The sequence below is a fragment of the Hylobates moloch genome, unplaced genomic scaffold, assembly GCF_009828535.3.
Source record: "Hylobates moloch isolate HMO894 unplaced genomic scaffold, HMol_V3 SCAFFOLD_8, whole genome shotgun sequence".
NCBI lineage: Eukaryota > Metazoa > Chordata > Mammalia > Primates > Hylobatidae > Hylobates > Hylobates moloch.
Genome location: NW_026652283.1, coordinates 104,235,134 through 104,253,220, shown reverse-complemented (window position 1 = coordinate 104,253,220; position 18,087 = coordinate 104,235,134). Strand labels below are relative to the sequence as shown.

Sequence of the window (18,087 nt, the reverse complement as noted above, 5' to 3'; positions counted from 1 at the left end):
CCAAGAGCAAGGGGAGCACTGTACAAGGGGACTGGGAAATCTGGGGAGGCTTCCCACTGGAGGTGAAGATGGAGGGGAGGTCTGAAGGGTGAGAAGTTGCTATTTACGGGCAGGCAAAGGTAGGCAGTGGAGAGTTGATATTCTAGGACAGGAATTCTTTCAGCCTACCTTCCAGAAAGATTTTCATAACCACTTGGCTCTCATTGGTCAGCATCTCTTAATCATAGCTAGTTACCCAAATTGTACCACATAACTTAGAAGTTAGAGATCTCTATCATGCTGTATTATTCATGCTTATTTTTCTAATGTTTGGCTTTATTCTCTAAGAAGATGAAGTCAGTGGTGCAGAGTGAGAGCAATTCCTACCTGTGTAACATTGGGTAAAGAAGTCCACCTATATAAGTCTTAGCTTCTTCATTGTAAAGGATTGCTGGGAAAAGATGAACCTAGATCAGCATTGACAAACTATGGCTGGTGGGTCAAATCCAGTGCACCACTTGTTTTTGCAAATAAGGTTTTATTGGACACAGCTATGATCATTCATACATTGTCTATGGCTGATTTTGCACTACAGTGGAAAAGTTGAGTAGGAACAGAGATTGTCTGGCCCACACAGCCTAAAATATTTATAATCTGGTCCTTTACAGAAGTAGTTTACTGACCCCGATCCTAAATATTAGCATGTGTTTGTTATTAATAATTGTTCTGAATAAATCCAATGTTAATGCCTAACATATTGTCTTCCTTCTCAACATCAACCCCTTACCCCTGCAAAATGTTCTCCATTTTATTAGGCTTGTTGTTAAAGAAATTTTAAAGAATGTTTTCCTCTAAGATATTTAAGATGCTGCAGCCTCATGACATCCCTACTTTGAGTGGCTCTAGTATCAACCCTGTGAAAGCTGAGGCTCGGGTCCATTCCCTGCTGCAATCTCAGTGCTTGGCTGTGTACCTAGCACAGAGAATGTGTGCAAGAGGGATTCTGTGAGAGGTAAATGATTAAGTAGTCATGATTGAGGTGGTGAGCATAAAAGGGAAGATGATAACAGAACAGGTAGGCACTCCCAAAGCCCTCAGCTTTAAATATAGCAGTTCATTTGTCTGACATCCCTGAGGAAAATTGGCCCCCTTCTTACCTTTTCTGCCTTCCTGACTGAAGTCCGATGTTAACTGTCCATCCTTGTTTCAGAGGAGACACAGACCTATTGAGGACATTTATAGGATTTTTTGCAACCTTGGGAAAGGGGAGGGCTAGATTGTCAAGATAAGCTTTCAAAGGAAAAATATTAATGTAACAGAATGTGAATGTTCTGAGTGAAGCATTTCATTTATAATGTCTTAGAAAAGAACAACTTAACGGGGGAAAAGTTCATCTGAAAAATACCAAGATTAAGATGCATATGTATCATTGAATCAAATTATATCTTCTTAGATATTATTATACTATTAACATTGTTCCATCACTGTCAATTTTCCTCTATCTTTCTCATGAGTATTTTCAGGATTAAAAAAAAAAAAAAACTTTCATTATGTAGTAGAAGATGCCCAAACATTTGTGTACAGGTTTTCTTGATGTCAGTCTGTCCATGGAAGGTCACTGGAGTCCTTCCCTTTGTCCTTTGCTGTCCTTTTTCGGTTTTCCGAGTCTTGGCAATCATAGACCTGAACATGGTGCATCGCAGAAGTACTTTTACAGAGCTTGGCTTACCTCCATCCTGCTTTCCTTCATTTGTGTGTGCAGTCCGCTGACTTGGACACGCAGGAAAGCCATGGGAAGACATTAGTGGCTGTTCATAAATGCTTTTCCTTGTGGACTACCGTGGCTCCTTGGCCTACGATCTTAATTTACTTTAAAATATCATTTCCTGGTTTCACCTGGCCCGTTTTCTACTGAACAAAAGCAATATCTGCTTTGCCTTTTACCACAAAAACACCTGGCTATGCTTTTAGGGGATGAGAGGTGACAAAGTGCTCATTCATTCACTCATCCCTGGATTGCCTGTCACATCCCTCCAAAGTGGCAAAGTGATTGTCCCTTTAAATATGGTGAAAATCAAAAGAGACAACATTATCTGTTTCTACATTTACATCCTGGGGGATGTGAAGTAAATCAGCAATAATTGAATCAATAGAAGTTAAGGAAATAAATGATAAGTAATATACAGAGATTTTAAATGTTACAGTGCTTGGACAGAGGAACAAATCCAGGTGCCATTTAAACTGTAATCTAAATAACAAGATGGAGCGATGGAGCCAGCATGCAGGGACCAGGAAGAAGTGTGTTCTAGATACAGAATTTAGTTGAAGGCTGGGGTGTGCTTACATTTAAAAATATATATTTGAAAGTGAATGGCTTAGGAAAAGCAGAGAAGACTTTAAGCTCAGAATAATAAAGCCTGAAGTATAGCCAGAGATGATCTGGTTCCTAAGAATACATGTATCTTTCAGTAGTATAACCAACCGAATTCTTTCATTTATTTTATGTTTCTACTGATCTGAAGGGGTAGTATTAAACATAGTGTTTGTGATCTGATAATGAAAGATAACTTTGCTATTTTTATTGTCTTATCTAATTGTAACACTAGGCAAGTGGGAAGGCTCCACAGAAATTTTCATCCTGTGTTACTGTTCCATTTATACTAGGAGATTCCCATAGCCACTCAGTCAAGTGTCAAAAGGGACAACACACAGGGTTATATACCAAGATTTAAGCCATCTCTCACATGTTTGGTGACATAGGGAAATGGGAAGTAGAGGAACTTGGATCATTACTCTAAGGCTGAGATTCAAGTCCATTCATTAATGTTAGACTCCTGTTGGCTCTTAGCCCCACACTCGGAGCTGAAGCATAGATCATGCAATTGAAATCACGGATTAGAAAGGCTAAAATAGAGTTAATATGCTTTGCACAGGTAACATTTAAGGGATAGTTGGAGGTGATTATTTGATTTATTTGGTGGAACATCACCTCTGGAATTCCATAATATCATTTAAAGAGATTTTTGTTACTGACAGGTGTTGGGTCTATCTTTAAGAGTCAGTAGAAGCCAAGATTAACCAGAAAATGGTGAGGATTTTTGGTGGCTAGAGGCGTTATCTTATGGCACTTCTAGTCTCAGAAAAGATGCTTGATGACCTATACTATATCTGAGCCTGTGAGAATTCCACAGACTTACTGGAAACCAATAAGAAGAGCAAAACATGCACATGGAAAAGAAAAAAGTAATAAACATTTACATCAAAAAGTGAAAGCCTCCTTCTCTTGTTCCCATGCTCAACATAAGCACCTATGAGTTATTGTAAAAACGTGTAATGAGAAAATTGTATTATCTAGAATATAAGTATATCCTTAGAAGTGATATCTATTATATACATATTTTGTTATATATTACTGTCTTGAAAATTGTTCCACTTTGTTTTATCTTACAAACTTTTCCATATCATTACGTATGGGTCTATATCATTTTTGTTATTTTAAAGGCTACACTGTATTATTTTGTGTAGTTATATCAACACTTATTTAACTATCCTTTTATTGCTAAATATTTAAAGTATGTTTATGTTTTTTTTTTTACATTCAATATGCCCTATCGTTGGCATACTTTCTTGACTCTTTCCATAGATGATTTGCAGTGGGATTGCTGGATCAAAATGCATTTACTTTTTGAAAGGCTATTTGTAATTTTCTTTGAGTACCAGCATACATTCCCACCAAGAGTGTATGAGGATCCCTTCTTGCCCATATCCTTTTCCACCCTGGGTACTTTAACATTTTTATATTTTGGCTGCTCTATTTAAGCAAAAACTTATGTCTCTTTGTTTTGATTTGTAACTCTTTAAAATAATTCAGAATAAAGGGTAAACACTCAGAGGACATGAAGTTTGAGAATGATGTGTGTTGTAAGCATGGTACAGGTCTCCAGTCCTTAAACCAACTTTATGAAAAAATTTAAAGTTTTTCAGATTTTGAAAGACATGTACAGATGCCATGAATTAGGTACCACTTCCAGGCTAGTCTAGGCCAGAACTCCCTAAGCAAGCATGTTAGCATTTCTGCAGCAAAATGCATGAATGTCCCCACAAAATAGTCTAAGATGGCAGATATCCCCACATCACTTCAGGAAAGGTTCTTTCCATGAAATATATTCAGATTGGCCAGGCACGGTGGCTCACACCTGTAATCCTAGCACTTTGGGAGGCTGAGGCAGGTGGATCACTGGAGGTCAGGAGTTCAAGACCAGCCAGGCCAACATGGTGCAACCCCGTCTCTACTAAAAATACAAAAATTAGTCGGGCGTGGTGGCACATGCTTGTAAACCCAACTACTCGGGAGGCTGAGGCAGAAGAATCACTTGAACCCGGGAGGCAGAGGCTGTAGTGAGCCAAGATTGTGCCATTGCACTCCAGCCTGGATGAAAGAGTAAGACTCTGTCTCAAAAAAATAAAAATAAAAAAAATAAAATACATATGTTCAATATATATTTTTGAATATATATATATTTGAATTTATATATTTTTGAATGTATATATTTATATTCAGTTCAGCTGAAGTCTTGCCTCTAAATGAGTCATGGAAGAGACATTTTGGTATTCAGAGCTTTCTCAATTTCAGAATTTCAGTTAAGGTGCCATGAGTTTGTTTAAAGAACTGCTTCATGCTGGGCGCTGGGGCTCACGCCTGTAATCCCAGCACTTTGGGAGGCTGAGGCAAGTGTATCACCTGAGGTCAGGAGTTTGAGGCCAGCCTGGCCAACATGGTAAAAGCCCATATCTACTAAAAATACAAAATTTGCTGGTGGTGGTGCATGCCTGTAATCCCAGCTACTTGGGTAGCTGAGGCAGGAGAATCACTTGAACCCAGGAGGCAGAAGTTGCAGTGAGCCAAGATTGCACCACTGCACTAGAACTGCTAGACTAGAGAAGAGGACTCCTCTAGGACTGGTATATAGCACAGAGGTAGAACCTGTTGAGGGAGTGTAAGATGAGGAAGCTTGGAACCATGCAGAAGTGGCTAAAAGGAGTTGCCAAGATCATGAGCTTAGTTCCCCTCTGTCTGCATTGCTTTCTTTGGGCAGGAGAAACATTTTACCATTGGCCAACGGTTGACTTTATTATTGGTCATGAAACCATTTGAGGAGTTCTGCTAAGGACTCAGTAAGTAAATAAGTACTTCTTAAAACATTTCACAGGTGATATGCACCATTGTAAGTGACAGGAGAAATGAACTGGCTTCTTCTCACAGTTTCATTATTGGACCCCATTCCCCTTCCTCCTCTTTCATGGTTAAAGATGACTTATTTGACCCAAATGTAACTGCCTTGCTTTAGACAAAAATGGAGGAAAAATCTTATTGTTTTGATGACTCATTCACTGCCTAAACTCCTGCCATCTTCAGGAGGATTTTAAAAGCGTACTAATTCAAAAACAGATGGGTTAGAAATCATGCAAGATTTGCCCCCAGGCGACAACAGAAGGCCATCTTTGAGCAAGGAGAAGGAGAATAGAACTGGAAACAATATAAATCTTTTCTCAGCTAATTCTCACAGCTAATTTTCTAGAGATGAAATAACTTGCCCAGTGTCACTCAGTTCCATGAATTGAATGTCACTACCATAAAGTACATCATATCCACTTTAAACAGTATTATGAATGGGGATCTTATTTTCCTCCATTTTGATGGCAGATCTTAGGGTTGTCTATCTTAGCCTTTTTCATTCTTTCTGTGTCGCTGCTTTTGATAATCTCCTTCTGGTCAATAAGATTCTTCTTGTGAGTTTATTCTGATTGCTTGGAAGAGATTGTGTGATGATTGTGTTGGGAAGGATTCTGAAGCTGAATCCAGATTAGGTGCCTAATTAGCCACATATTGTGAAGGTGTGGGCACTCACGTCAGACGATATGCCGTATAGTTTCTACCTTTGGACTGGGTCATCTTTGAAATCCTTTACTGTCTCAGGAGTCTGTAAAATATATATTTATTTGAAAATATATCAAAAAGTGTCACTCTGTTCAATATCGTCAGTCAGCAGGAAAATGCAAATTAAAACCACAATGTGATTATACCACACACCCGCCTGAATGGCTAAATTGAAAAAGACAGACAATACCAAGTTTTCACAAGGCTGTGGTGCAACCAGAACACCCATACATTGTTGGTGGGAATATAACTTGGTAAATCCACTTTGGAAATCTCTCATTATCTACTGAACATGCATTCATCTTATCACCCATTTATTCCATTCCTGGGTATAAATAGACACTTTGGAAGGCCGGCGGGGGTGAGGGTGGAGGGAGAGCAGTGCAGATTGCTTGAGCCCAGGAGTTTGAGACCAGCCTGGGCAACATGGGGGAGACCCCATCTCTACTGAAAATATAAAAAATTAGCTGGGCATAGCAGTGCACACCTATAGTCCCAGGTACTCGGGAGGCTACAGTAGGAGGATTGCTTGAGCCTAGGAGGTGGAGATTGGAGTGAGCTGAGATTGTGCCACTGCACTCCAGCTTGGGTGACACAACGAGACTCCATCACAAAAGAAAAAAAAAAAAATCTCATAGTGATACTATTCTTAATATTCCAAACTGGAAAATATCCAAAGGCCCATCAATGTTAGACACGATAAATTAGGATATACCCACAACAATGGAACATCAAATATCAGTGAGAATGAACAAAGTATAACTACATGCCACAATATGAATGAATCCCACATGTGTAATAGTGCATACTGTTTGATACCAGTGTAGATAGACACATATGCAAAACTAATCTCCAGTGCTAGAAGTTGGGGGAGTGGAGGTAATGCCTGCAAGGGGAGCTCCTGTTTCTTCATCATGTTCTATTTCTTAATCTGAATGAGGGTCACGAGTTCTTGTGAAAATTCATTGAGCTGTACACGTACAGTTTGTGTACTTTTCTGTAAGAATTAATAGTTTAATAAAAAGCATAAAATATTTTAAAAAGTCTTGGTTTAGAAAAATCACTAATTCAAACATTGTTACACTAAAGGTAAAAGATTTTCATAATTACATTATTTTTAGTGTTAGAGAGTTTTTATTTTTGCTCCCCACAGTTTATACCACATACAAATATCCTGAATCCCCACAGAGTATCTACACACCACTGGCCTTTATTCCTCCCCTACCTAATGAGCTTTAGGATGTGCATTCAGGCTTCTCTGAGACCTACTGTAAAAGGGGCGGGGGAGAAAGACAGTAAAAAGATAGTAAAACAAGTGCTTTGATAGCACTTTAAAAAAATTCATAACAGGTATAAAAAGAAGTGACAGCTGTTTAGTGTATACATGTGCAAAAAAAAAAAAAAAAAAAAAAGATTTGTGGTGCCATAAAGGGCATCAGTCATATGTTTTGCCAAGTACGACTGCACTGCTTCTGATATAATAGCCTTGGTTCTTTCCTTGGCCTTTATCTTGTGAATAATGGATTCGGCTGTTTATAGGTCTCAGTGCATTTGGAGGGAGGAATTGGAAGAATATGATTACCAAATTTGCACTCTCTTGACATTTCCTTGCTGTGTCAGGGGAAGCAGCTTCTTTCATCTGCCTTGTAGTTGGGATTGTTTCCCATTCCCAATGTTTTTACTTGTTAGTCTCTTTTTTCCATAGCCTGGCCAGTCTAAATCACAAATGCACATTTGATGGTATGAGCATTGCTAGTATAAAGAAAATCATAACCACTTTATAAAGCCACTATCATGAACATGTATCTTCTTTTCTATGCCTTATCAATTTTAACATAAGAGGAAAATTAAGGCATGTATTTCCCGAGTATAGAAATGAAATGTAATCTAAATGCAACCTCCAGGCCCATTGCACAGTACAATTTGGTAGTGTGGCTGTTACTAATCCCAGCAGGAAAGCAATTGAGATCATTTAGACCACAGTAGCTACCCCAGAATGACAACAGTGGAAAGACAGCAAGGACTGTAAGCCTAGGCAACAACTTGTGAGAATGGCACTTGTAATTCACATCAGCTGAAGAAGTTGTTTGTTTTCCATAAAATGGGAGTGCATTAAAAAATGAAGGCTGTTCCTGATACTCTGTATTGTATCAAGCCTAAATGTCATCTGAGTTTGCGACAGAACTTACAGTTGTGATGTTTCAAAGGGTGGTTTCTCGGAGAAATGCATGGTAATATATCACAATTTTAGAAAGTTGCTGTTTCATACAAGTAAAATTCTTTTTTTTTTTTGAGATAGAGTCTCACTGTCACCCAGGCTGGAGTGCAGTGGTGCAATTGCAGCTCTCTGCAGCCTTGACCTCTCAGATTCAGGTGATCCTCCTGCCTCAGCCTCCTGAGTAGCTGGGATTACAGGCATGCACCACCATGCCCAGCTACTGTTTTTTTTTGTTTGTTTTTGTTTTTGTTTATGTTTTGTAGAGACAGGGTTTTGCCATGTTGCCAAGGCTGGTCTTGAACTCCTGGGCTCAAGCAGTCTGCCCCTCTCAGCCTCCCAAAGTGCTGGGTTTACAGGTATGAGCCTGTGGCACCTGGCTCATTTAAGTAAATTTAAGAGCTAAATGAATCAATCCCTTAGGCTGCAGTATTTTTTTTTAAACGTTGACCATGTGAATTTGAAGTATTCACATGCATATTGTAACACTTTCCTACTTTATTAAGCAGAGCTTAGGGAACGTGATTTAACTTTTTGATAACTTAATCATTATAACAAACATCAGCTATTGAAAAGAACAATTACGCTGTGATTCTTCAGCGGGTTGCTGGAGCTATGGCCCTATACCAATTGACTCCAGATACCATTTTTTTTCTAAAATTGTGTTCCTTCTGCATTTTTTCTTTTTTTGAGATGGAGTCTTGCTCTGCTGCCCAGGCTGGAGTCCAGTAGCACAATCTCGGCTCACTGCCAACTCCGCCTCCCGGGTTCAAGCAATTCTCCTGCCTCAGCCTCCCGAATAGCTGGGATTACAGGTAAGCACCACTATACTCAGGTAATTTTTGTATTTGCAGTGGAGAGGCAGTTTCACCACGTTGACCAGGCTGGTCATGAACTCCTGACCTCAGGTGATCTACCTGCCTCGGCCTCCCAAAGTGCTGGGATTACAGGCATTAGCCACCGCACCCGGCCCCTTCTGCCTTTTCCTTTGCCATCAAGCTATCACATGCCAGTACTTCTATCAGTTATCTTATATGCAGATACATTGTGCTCTGTTTTCTTGTTTTCTTCACCTAGTCGAATTTGTACTATAGAACATCTAGGCTCATTTGTGCCTTGTGTAAAGTGTAGAGAGGTTCTGAGATGGGCCTTTCATTAATAAATCTATGTAATATGCCCAGAACAGTTTCTAACATTTTAGTAGGAGCTTAATAAATATTAACTGCTATCATTATTTCTAGTATTGTTATTATGAATATAATTACTAAAATTCATGCATATATTAAAGATGAATTAAGCAGTGGAAATAAATCCACTAGTCTTCCCCCTCATCCACAAGTGATATATTTCAAGACCCCCAGTGTATGCCTGAAACCACAAGTAGTACTGAACGCTATAAATACTGTGTTTTTTCCTACACATACATGCCCATGATAAAGCTTAATTTATAAATTAGGTGAAGTAGGAGATTAACAGCAATAATAATAAAATAGGACAATGGTAATAATATGCTGTAATAAAATGTATCACAAATTGTGACTAACTTCTGCAGTTTGAAGTGCAACTGCAAAACAAACATAAATTTTTTTCTCACAATTTCATGGATAAAATCCTTGTTCTTACTGTAGATCTTAGCAACCTCAGCATACAATTTTTTTTCTTTCCTTATTAGGTAGAAAACTTTCTTTTCATTTAAAGGAAGCATTTTATAGCTTCTCTTTGGCATATCTGAATTGTCAGCATCCCTACTTTTGCACATTGGGGACAATATTAAGTAAAATAAGGTTTACTTGAACACAAACACTGTGATACTGTAAGAGTAGATCTGATCACCGAGTTCTATTAAGTGACTGATGGGTGGGTAGCATCTACAGCATGGATACACTGGACAAAGGAATGATTCATGTCACGGGCAAGACAGCACAAGATTTCCACATACTACTCAGTGCACAACTGAAAATTATAGATTGCTTATTTCTGGAATTTTTCATTTAACATTTTGGACGATGGTTGATCGTCGGTAACTGAAACAATGGGAAAAAAAATCATGGATAAGAAGGGACTACTGTATACTCAAATATGAAATGGCTCAGTCATAATAGAAGTTTATGTCTCATACAGAAGAGCTCAGGTTAGAGTTGAGGTCACCAGGTAGGTATCTTTCACGGGATGATTCAGCTATCTGGGCTTTTTCCAACTTGGGTTTCTTCTATCACCTAGTATCTTGATGTCATCTGTATCCACCCAGAGGAAGAAGAAAGAGATAGATAAATAACAGTGGGAGGTTTTATGGTCCAGATCAGGAAGTGCCATACATCACTCATAATCCTATTGGTTAGGACTTAGTAGCATGGTCGCATCTAACTGCCCGGAAGACTGGGAAATGTCTAATTCAGTGTCCAGGGAAAAAAGAATGGATTTTGATGGACAGATTATCAGTCTCTGCTATGGTGTTTTTGTATAGAGTTTGTGACACTTTTGACAATTCCAAAGCTATTTTTTCTTGATGCTTTTTACTGTCTTCAAATTGTACCAAGTTTTAAAATTAAAACTACATATGAATTAACTGTATTTTTTATAATTAAGCTATTTTTTTCCAACTTTCCTAAAACTATCACTTGAAAATTAGTCTCATTGTGTCATAGCAGTATTTCTGTATCTCCTTATGTAAACATTCTGTGCCAGTTTCTAAGTGGGTACTCCATACAAAATTAACATGCAAACAGTGGGCTGTAGAGCAAAGATCTCAGGCTTGGGAGTCATTCAGACCAGATTGTATCCCTGCATGGCCACACACCAATGATAATATCTTGGACATGACACCTAGCCTTTTAAAGTTGCCATTTCTTAGGTAAAATGCAGATAACAATAGCTCTGAAGGTGTTAATGGTGTAACATGCAAATCACCTAGTTCAGTGTTTGCCAAATGATAAGCATTCAAACGGGTAGATATAGTTACCTCATATAATATTAAAATAGTAATTAAATGTACATAAATATATTAGCTGGTGTTTCATTGAGTGTAGATATGATTGAAGATGTTAATTGACTTAACCTTTGCATTTTTGGGTTTGCAACACCTGATGAATGATGGTTTCTTTGATTTATTTCCTGAGTAGAATAAACACTGGAAGCATGGCCCACAGCATCTTTGGAACAAGCAGTGGCATTTTGGTACTATGATCTGGGGGGATCAAATCAAATATGATAAAAAGAAGTAGTAGGAACTGTGATTAAATAATGTGTACAAGTACAAAAACACTGAAATTTACATGTTTTTTTAAAGTCTCCTGAAAAGCAAAATATATTTGAAAGTTGGATATGCTGGTTATTAAAATATTGTTACTCAAATTCAAGTGTACCTTTCTACTCTCTGCTTTGGGTTGCTGACCCCAAAACTCTGCAACCACATTCATCATTTCCAGCTGGACACCTATTGGCTCTGCCTATGGGGACACTAGAGACCAACTGGGAGGCAGGATAAGCAAAAAGCAGGTTTGCTTCCCTTTCCGTAAGCATTACGTCAGCCATGCTTCTTCATTCAGGCAGCAGCAGATTGTTTCAAACGCGGCAGTTGATTCCAAGTTAGAATTTTTCCAACACTCTCAGAAACAGCCTCAGAGCCACCAGCACCTACCAGGTAGACTCCTTCGGAGGCCTGGATCCCAGCACCACAAGATACCTCTGTAGGCTCCTGTTGTAAGAATTCCAACTTCATCCCTTTGCTTCTCCAGCTTATGAGCGAGAGCTACTCCTTGAAATTATTACCTTATAATACTTGCGTTCTTCTTTTGCCTTTTCAGTTCCCCAAGATCTGGTTTACCATTCTTGACATTAAATCCTGTCTGTTAAACTCTCCATTGTGGTTTCTGTCTCCTGACTGATTGAAACATTCATACCAGGAGTGGTATCCTCCAAAAAAATCCCTACAAATGGGATGTGGGAATTGCAATACTCATAAATTGATAGTTGACCATGCTTAGGCTAAATATATGTCAATGTGTCTTACTTTACGGTTGTTTATAGGTGCTGCTCTTGCTGTTTCCAGTAATAATGTAAAATGAACATATTTACAGCATTCTGTACTTTTCTAAGGGCATTCATATGTGTTATCTCATTTAAGCCTTGACTTTGTCTCCGAGGAACTTTACAAATGAGGAAACTTAATCTAAGAGATGGCCAAAATCACTGAGTGAGTTAAGTGGAGGAGCCCAGGACTCAGCTTCAAATATTTTAATTAAATACTTTTTCCTGCATTTCAGAAATGCTTTAAAAATACCAGTTATTTCATTTTAGAGCAAATTTTGTTTTAAATATTAAGACTTCATCCAACAAGAAAATGAAGTGCCAGTTCACCTAGTAAAGGAGAACCATAATTCAATAACTTTAGTTTAGTCCTGTAGCTACAGCTAGCCTCTGAAGGCTGTAATTATGTCTTATTTCAGGAGAGAAATGATTTTTGCCTTTTCCATTTTAAAAGATATTAAATTTCAAAATCTCAGGAAGAAGGAGTATTTAGTGTATTGTAGCTCAGTTTAAACCAATCAAGTGTTAGTGGTAAGAATCTGTTCTTAATTACCCCACTCAAATTGAATGTTAGCCTTGCCCCAGGTATCAACATATCTCATCCTCATTTCTCAGGGAAACAATGAGCTGCATTATGTGAAAGACATATAAAGCCCCCAATTTAAGTTTACTTTGACATAAATAGAGTGTATTTTTACAAATGTGTACAGATCGTGTACATTTTTATGAGTTTGACAGAAAGAAGAGCAGTGGGAATGGGGAGATATTTCTAACATCTTGGCTCTCTTTCCAGCCTCTTAAGTCTTTCTAAGGCTTGGCAGGATTATTTTCTTACCACTTAAATACTTGTACGGCTATGACAGCAAGGAAGTCAAGAATCCATATCAAATCCATCTTGTTTTTTCAGATGCAAGTAATCAGTCCTAATACTATTTTGATTTCATTTATTAAGAGATATATTTGTATAAAGCTTTTAGAAGAAAATTCAGTGGCATAATTTTAGGAAGTGCTTCAATTATATTTGAAAGTCAAAATAATATTTAATTTCAAAAATTAATTACCAGCAGCTATTCTTAAGTTCTCTGCCATCTTGACCACTGTTGGTATTAAGTCCATGTCTGGTTTAACCACTAGGAACACTGTTACCACCTGTAGCCTTATTTGTTGTTGTTCCTTGGAATTTCTCTCACTAGCAGCCTAGCAAAACTGATTTAAAATCATTTCTGAAATGCCATGCCCTTTCACAAGAGATGGTCCAAAAGAAAACTGACAGCTCTATAATATATATTGCAATTTAAGTTTCCTAGCTAAATTATCTCCGTTTCTAACAATTTTTTTTTTTTTTGAGACGGAGTCTAACTGTCACCCAGGCTGGAATGCAGTGGTGCAATCTCACCTCACTGCAACCTCTGCCTCCTGGATTCAAGTGATTCTCCTGCCTCAGCCTCCTGCGTAGCTGAGATTACAGGCGCCCACCACCATGCCCAGCTAATTTTTGTATTTTCAGTAGAGATGGGGTTTCACTGTGTTGGCCAGGCTGGTCTTGAACTCCTGACCTCGTGATCCGCCTGCCTCGGCCTCCCAAAGTGCTGGGATTACAAGCCTGAGTCATCAGGCCCAGCTCCAACAAATTTTATATTCATTTTCCCCCCTTTACTTTTAAAAGAAACCTTTCATTTGGATATGTTTTGAAGACATGCTTTGGAATGTCACATACACACCAACATCAATGTTTTTGTGTTAGGTTATAAACTCCTAGGTGGCAAGAGGCAGTATTTTCTTTTGAAATCTAACTTACCACCCCACAGATAGTAGGCAGCTGTTCAGGGTTTTGATTATGATAATAATTTTAAATAAAAGAACAGACTCTTGTAGAAGTTAAGAATCATTGGGACATTGAGTAGCTTAAGTCAAGATCTGTAAATGAGGCCAGATTCAAATTACTGACATGGACTTGAACTAGAAGTTGGCCATCCTTTCAGTCCTCATATCACTGGTGAAAGACTCCACCAAAAATAGAGGTCCCATGATGAACCTTGCTGCTCGAATCACAGAACAGCAGCTGCAGCATCATCTGGAAGCTTGTTACAAATGCAGATTCTCAGGCAAGTTTCTCAATCTTATTTATATCTTCATGTAAAATTTGATATAAAATTAAAAAGAGATTTTCTTACATTGTATATGAGTTTTGTTTTTTCTAATTGTGATAGGGTATTAAATAACAATACTTCCTTATAAAAGCTAATGGTGGCCAGGAGTGGTGGCTCATACCTGTAATCCCAGCACTTTGGGAAACTGAGGTGGGAAGATCACTTGAGTCCAGGAGTTTGAGACCAGCCTGGGCCACACAGGGAGATCTCATCTCTACAAAGAATAAAAAAATTAGTCGAGCATGGTGGTACCCACCTGTGGTCCCAGCTACTCAGGAGGCTGAGTTAGGAGAATCATTTGAGTCCAGGAGTTCAAGTCTGCAGTGAGCCATGATAGCACCACTGCACTCCAGCCTGGGTGAGAGAGTGAGACCCTGTCTCAAAAAGGGCAAAACAGCTAATGGTTTTCCTAACCATCTTGTACAGAAAATTGATATTCGATATTCTATTTTGAGGGCAGAGTCATGTCAACATAACGGTGTAAAAATTATACAGACTGTGCAAGATCTTCTGTGTTCTTAGCTACAACCTTAAATTTTTTCTGAATTTTAGGGTATTTTCATTTAGTATATATCTGATTTTGTGGTGCTCTCGATATGAGATATTCAGCATCATTGAGAGCCAGTTTGTTTTCCTGTGGTTTTGTTCTGACTTGCTGTTTATTTGGAAACGAATCACATTATAAAGTTATCTGTCATTTGCTTTATTTTTGTTCTGATTTTTTTCTTCGTGTTCTCATTTCTCGCTGATCATTTCCTTGCCTTTGCCCCTTTGTATCTGTATTATCTGAACTCATGTGGTCTGGTACCAATTGTTTCAATTAGCAATTAGCTCCTTTTCTGTATTTTCTTCAGGAATTCTTGGACTTGGACACATTCTGTTCCCAGTTTCTCTTGGGAGACACTGATAAGGAAATTAAATTACCACTGGGTACAATACATTTTAGCATCACTGTAAATTTCCTAAAAGTCTAATTTTGTTCATTCTGGTTTATTTTGACAATCCTAAAACCAACCATTTCCTAATAATAAACATACAGTGGAAATATTTTTTGTTTGTTTTCTTAGGAAATGAAGTTGTCTTCCGAGTATAAGGCCTAAGAGAAAGATCATTGCCTTATTTCATAGAAAGAGAAAAATTGTAATTCCTTTTCTGTGCAGCTTCCTGCTAGTAATTGAGCTGTCAATTATCCAATGCATTGGCTTCATCAAATCCTGATAATCACCACTGAGTGCTAGTTTCAGGTCTCCAGAACCTTCTTAGCTAGCCATGGCCCCAGGGTTTTGCAGACAGTCCTGACCTCCTGCTGGGGTATAGACAAGTGGGTTAGGGAAGGATCTTGAATTAAAAGATGGTAGGTAGAAAGCAGTTCCAGAAAGTTCCCTGGCAACAGCCAGTGACCACCAAGACAGGAGGAAAGGACCCTGAACAATGAACAGGAGAGGCTGGTTGCATTGCCAGCACTCTTCCTCCGAAGGCAGAGTCCAAGAGAACATGTGTAAGGACCTGCCAGGATAGAAAGGTCTGCCCTGTTTCCCTGGAAATGATTGCTATCATTCCTAGATTTTATGTTCGAAGGAGCTTGTGAATTAACCCAAAAAGTTTGAGAGATTTAAAGATGGTGTATAAGAAGTGTTTTGTCAACCTACACACCTACTTAACTGGTTAGTTTCTTGGGCATTTCAAAAGAATGCAACTTGCATCATCCTCACTATTTGTAAGGAGAGGTAGAGGTGGGATAAGGCAATTATGTGCTTACAATATTTGTGTTTAGAGCCTTTTCTGTTCCACCCACCCAACTCTGGGTAGCTGGGAGCAATGGAAAGTATCACCCTTCAGGAAACTCTTGCCTCCTTTGCTGCAGCACTCTGCTCTGAAGTTCCTTTTACTCAAGAAGAGCCATGTGCCCAAACCAGATGGTTGGAGTAGCTGAGGCTTTGCGTTCATTATCCTACCACTGAGCTACTCCACTTGCAAATAATTGAGAGTTTTAACTAGTTTGAAGATGCTCTGAAAGTATCCTTGAGTTAAAGCATTTCTTTTAGCAGAAGTAAAAATGATGATCCCATCTTGTAGGGATTTTACTTTGTGCTCCAGGATGTGTAACTTTGTATTTTACTGATTCTAAGAAAAACTTCCCACTTGCCACCACCTCCCATTTTAGTATTTGTAAAATGGGGATCCAGCATACAGTTTACAGTTGCAAGTGTTGTTGGCAGCAACCATGACACAATTGCCATTCTTCGCATGCATTAATATGGTTGTTATTTCTAGTTGTGTGCCTAGACAACCATGTAAGGATCCTTGGAGGAAAGAAGATTAGGTTGCTGTCTGAACACCTTCTGTTGACACCTCTGGCAAGATCAGGAAAGCTCTAGCATGCCAAATGATAGTTGGCAGCTTAAAGATAACAGCGGAACACTCTTTAAAAATTACTGCATTATCATCTCTCTTGATGTCATAGAGGATGATATTGTATAAAACAAAAAGTAATAAAATACTAAGTTGAAAAGTAATTTTGAAAGTGTTGGACTCTGAGTATAAAGAAGTTTTAGGAGTACATTAACCAATGGATTTAGCTCAGATTTCCCTTTTCGTGCACAAGGATGATAACTACTTTTAAAAAAATCATTGCTTTATTTCACAGAAAGAGAAAAATTTGTAATTCCTTTTCTGTACAACTTCCTGCTAATAATTGAGCTGTCAATTATCCAATGCATTGGCTTCATCAAATCCTGATAATCACCACCGAGTGCTAGCTCCAGGTCCCCAGAACCTTCTTAGCTAGCCATGTTTTACTTAAAAAATGGTTTTACTTAAAAAAACTGTCTACCTAAGTCCCAGGGAGAAATTTCAAGAAGTATAACATTTGACATAAATATTAAGAAAGCATGGTGTTACCATTTAATTGGCAGTGTTTTCTGTGTCTTAGTAGTACATAAAAAACATTGTGCTTTACTGTTAATGACATTGTAACATCTATAAAATTCAGTTAGAAAGGAACAGTAACAACTGGGTGAGTGTGTGGTGCACCTGTATGTATTAATATAATAAATACAAAAGATGGCTACTTGATTTGGCTGAACCTATGTGAAGAAGTAGTCAGCATTTCCAATTATGCTTAGTATTCTTCAGTTTTTTTTCTCTTCTTTCCTTCTTTCCTTTACTCCTCTCCTTTCCTTTCTTTTCTTTTTTCTTTTTCTTTCTTCTTTTTTCTTTCTTTTTCTTTTTCCTTTCTCCTTTCCTTTCCTTTCCCCTTTTCTTTCAAGTCTCACTCTGTCACCCAGGCTGGGGTGCAGTGGCACCATCATGGCTCATTGCAGCCTCAAGCTCCTGGGCTGAAACTACAGGCACATGCCACCATACTCAGCTAATTTTTTAATTTTTGTTTTTGTAGAGGTACAGTCTTACTATGTTGCCCAGGCTGATCTTGAACTTCTGGCCTCAAAGAATCCTCCTGCCTCAGCCTCCCAAAGTGCTGGGGTTACAGGCATGAGCCTCCATGCCTGGCTCAGTTTTCATTTTTTTTGAAGATAATCTTCATTTATCATTAAGGAGAATCCTGAGAATTCTCTCCCACAGATAATTTCAAGATGTGACTATCTACTTGATATCTGTCTATATTTCAGAACATCCAAGTGTTTGACGTCTCATTGACTAAACTTTTGCTCCACTAGTTCATATTCTCTTGATTGGAAGTAACTGAAATAACTGCAGTAGAGCACAGAGCATCTCACAGAACCCAGGAATGGAATGTAGCTAAGTCTGTGAAATTGTAC

The 18,087-nt window shown here is 38.4% G+C and overlaps 1 protein-coding gene and 1 long non-coding RNA gene across 4 annotated transcripts in view; one reads left to right on the top strand and one right to left on the bottom strand.

Moving 5' to 3' along the window:
* Positions 1-18,087, top strand: part of RARB (retinoic acid receptor beta) — a 776,321-nt gene that overhangs the window by 273,063 nt on the left and 485,171 nt on the right. The window lies entirely within an intron of this gene.
* Positions 5,462-18,087, bottom strand: part of LOC131383957 (uncharacterized) — a 39,373-nt gene continuing 26,747 nt past the window's right edge. The window contains exons 4-5 of one of the 2 annotated variants that reach the window (XR_009214371.1): positions 14,430-14,522; positions 5,462-5,960 (exon numbers count right to left, since the gene is read on the bottom strand). This is a non-coding gene — a long non-coding RNA (uncharacterized LOC131383957). The remainder of the gene's footprint in view (positions 5,961-14,429; positions 14,523-18,087) is intronic. The other variant, XR_009214372.1, reaches the window with a different exon arrangement.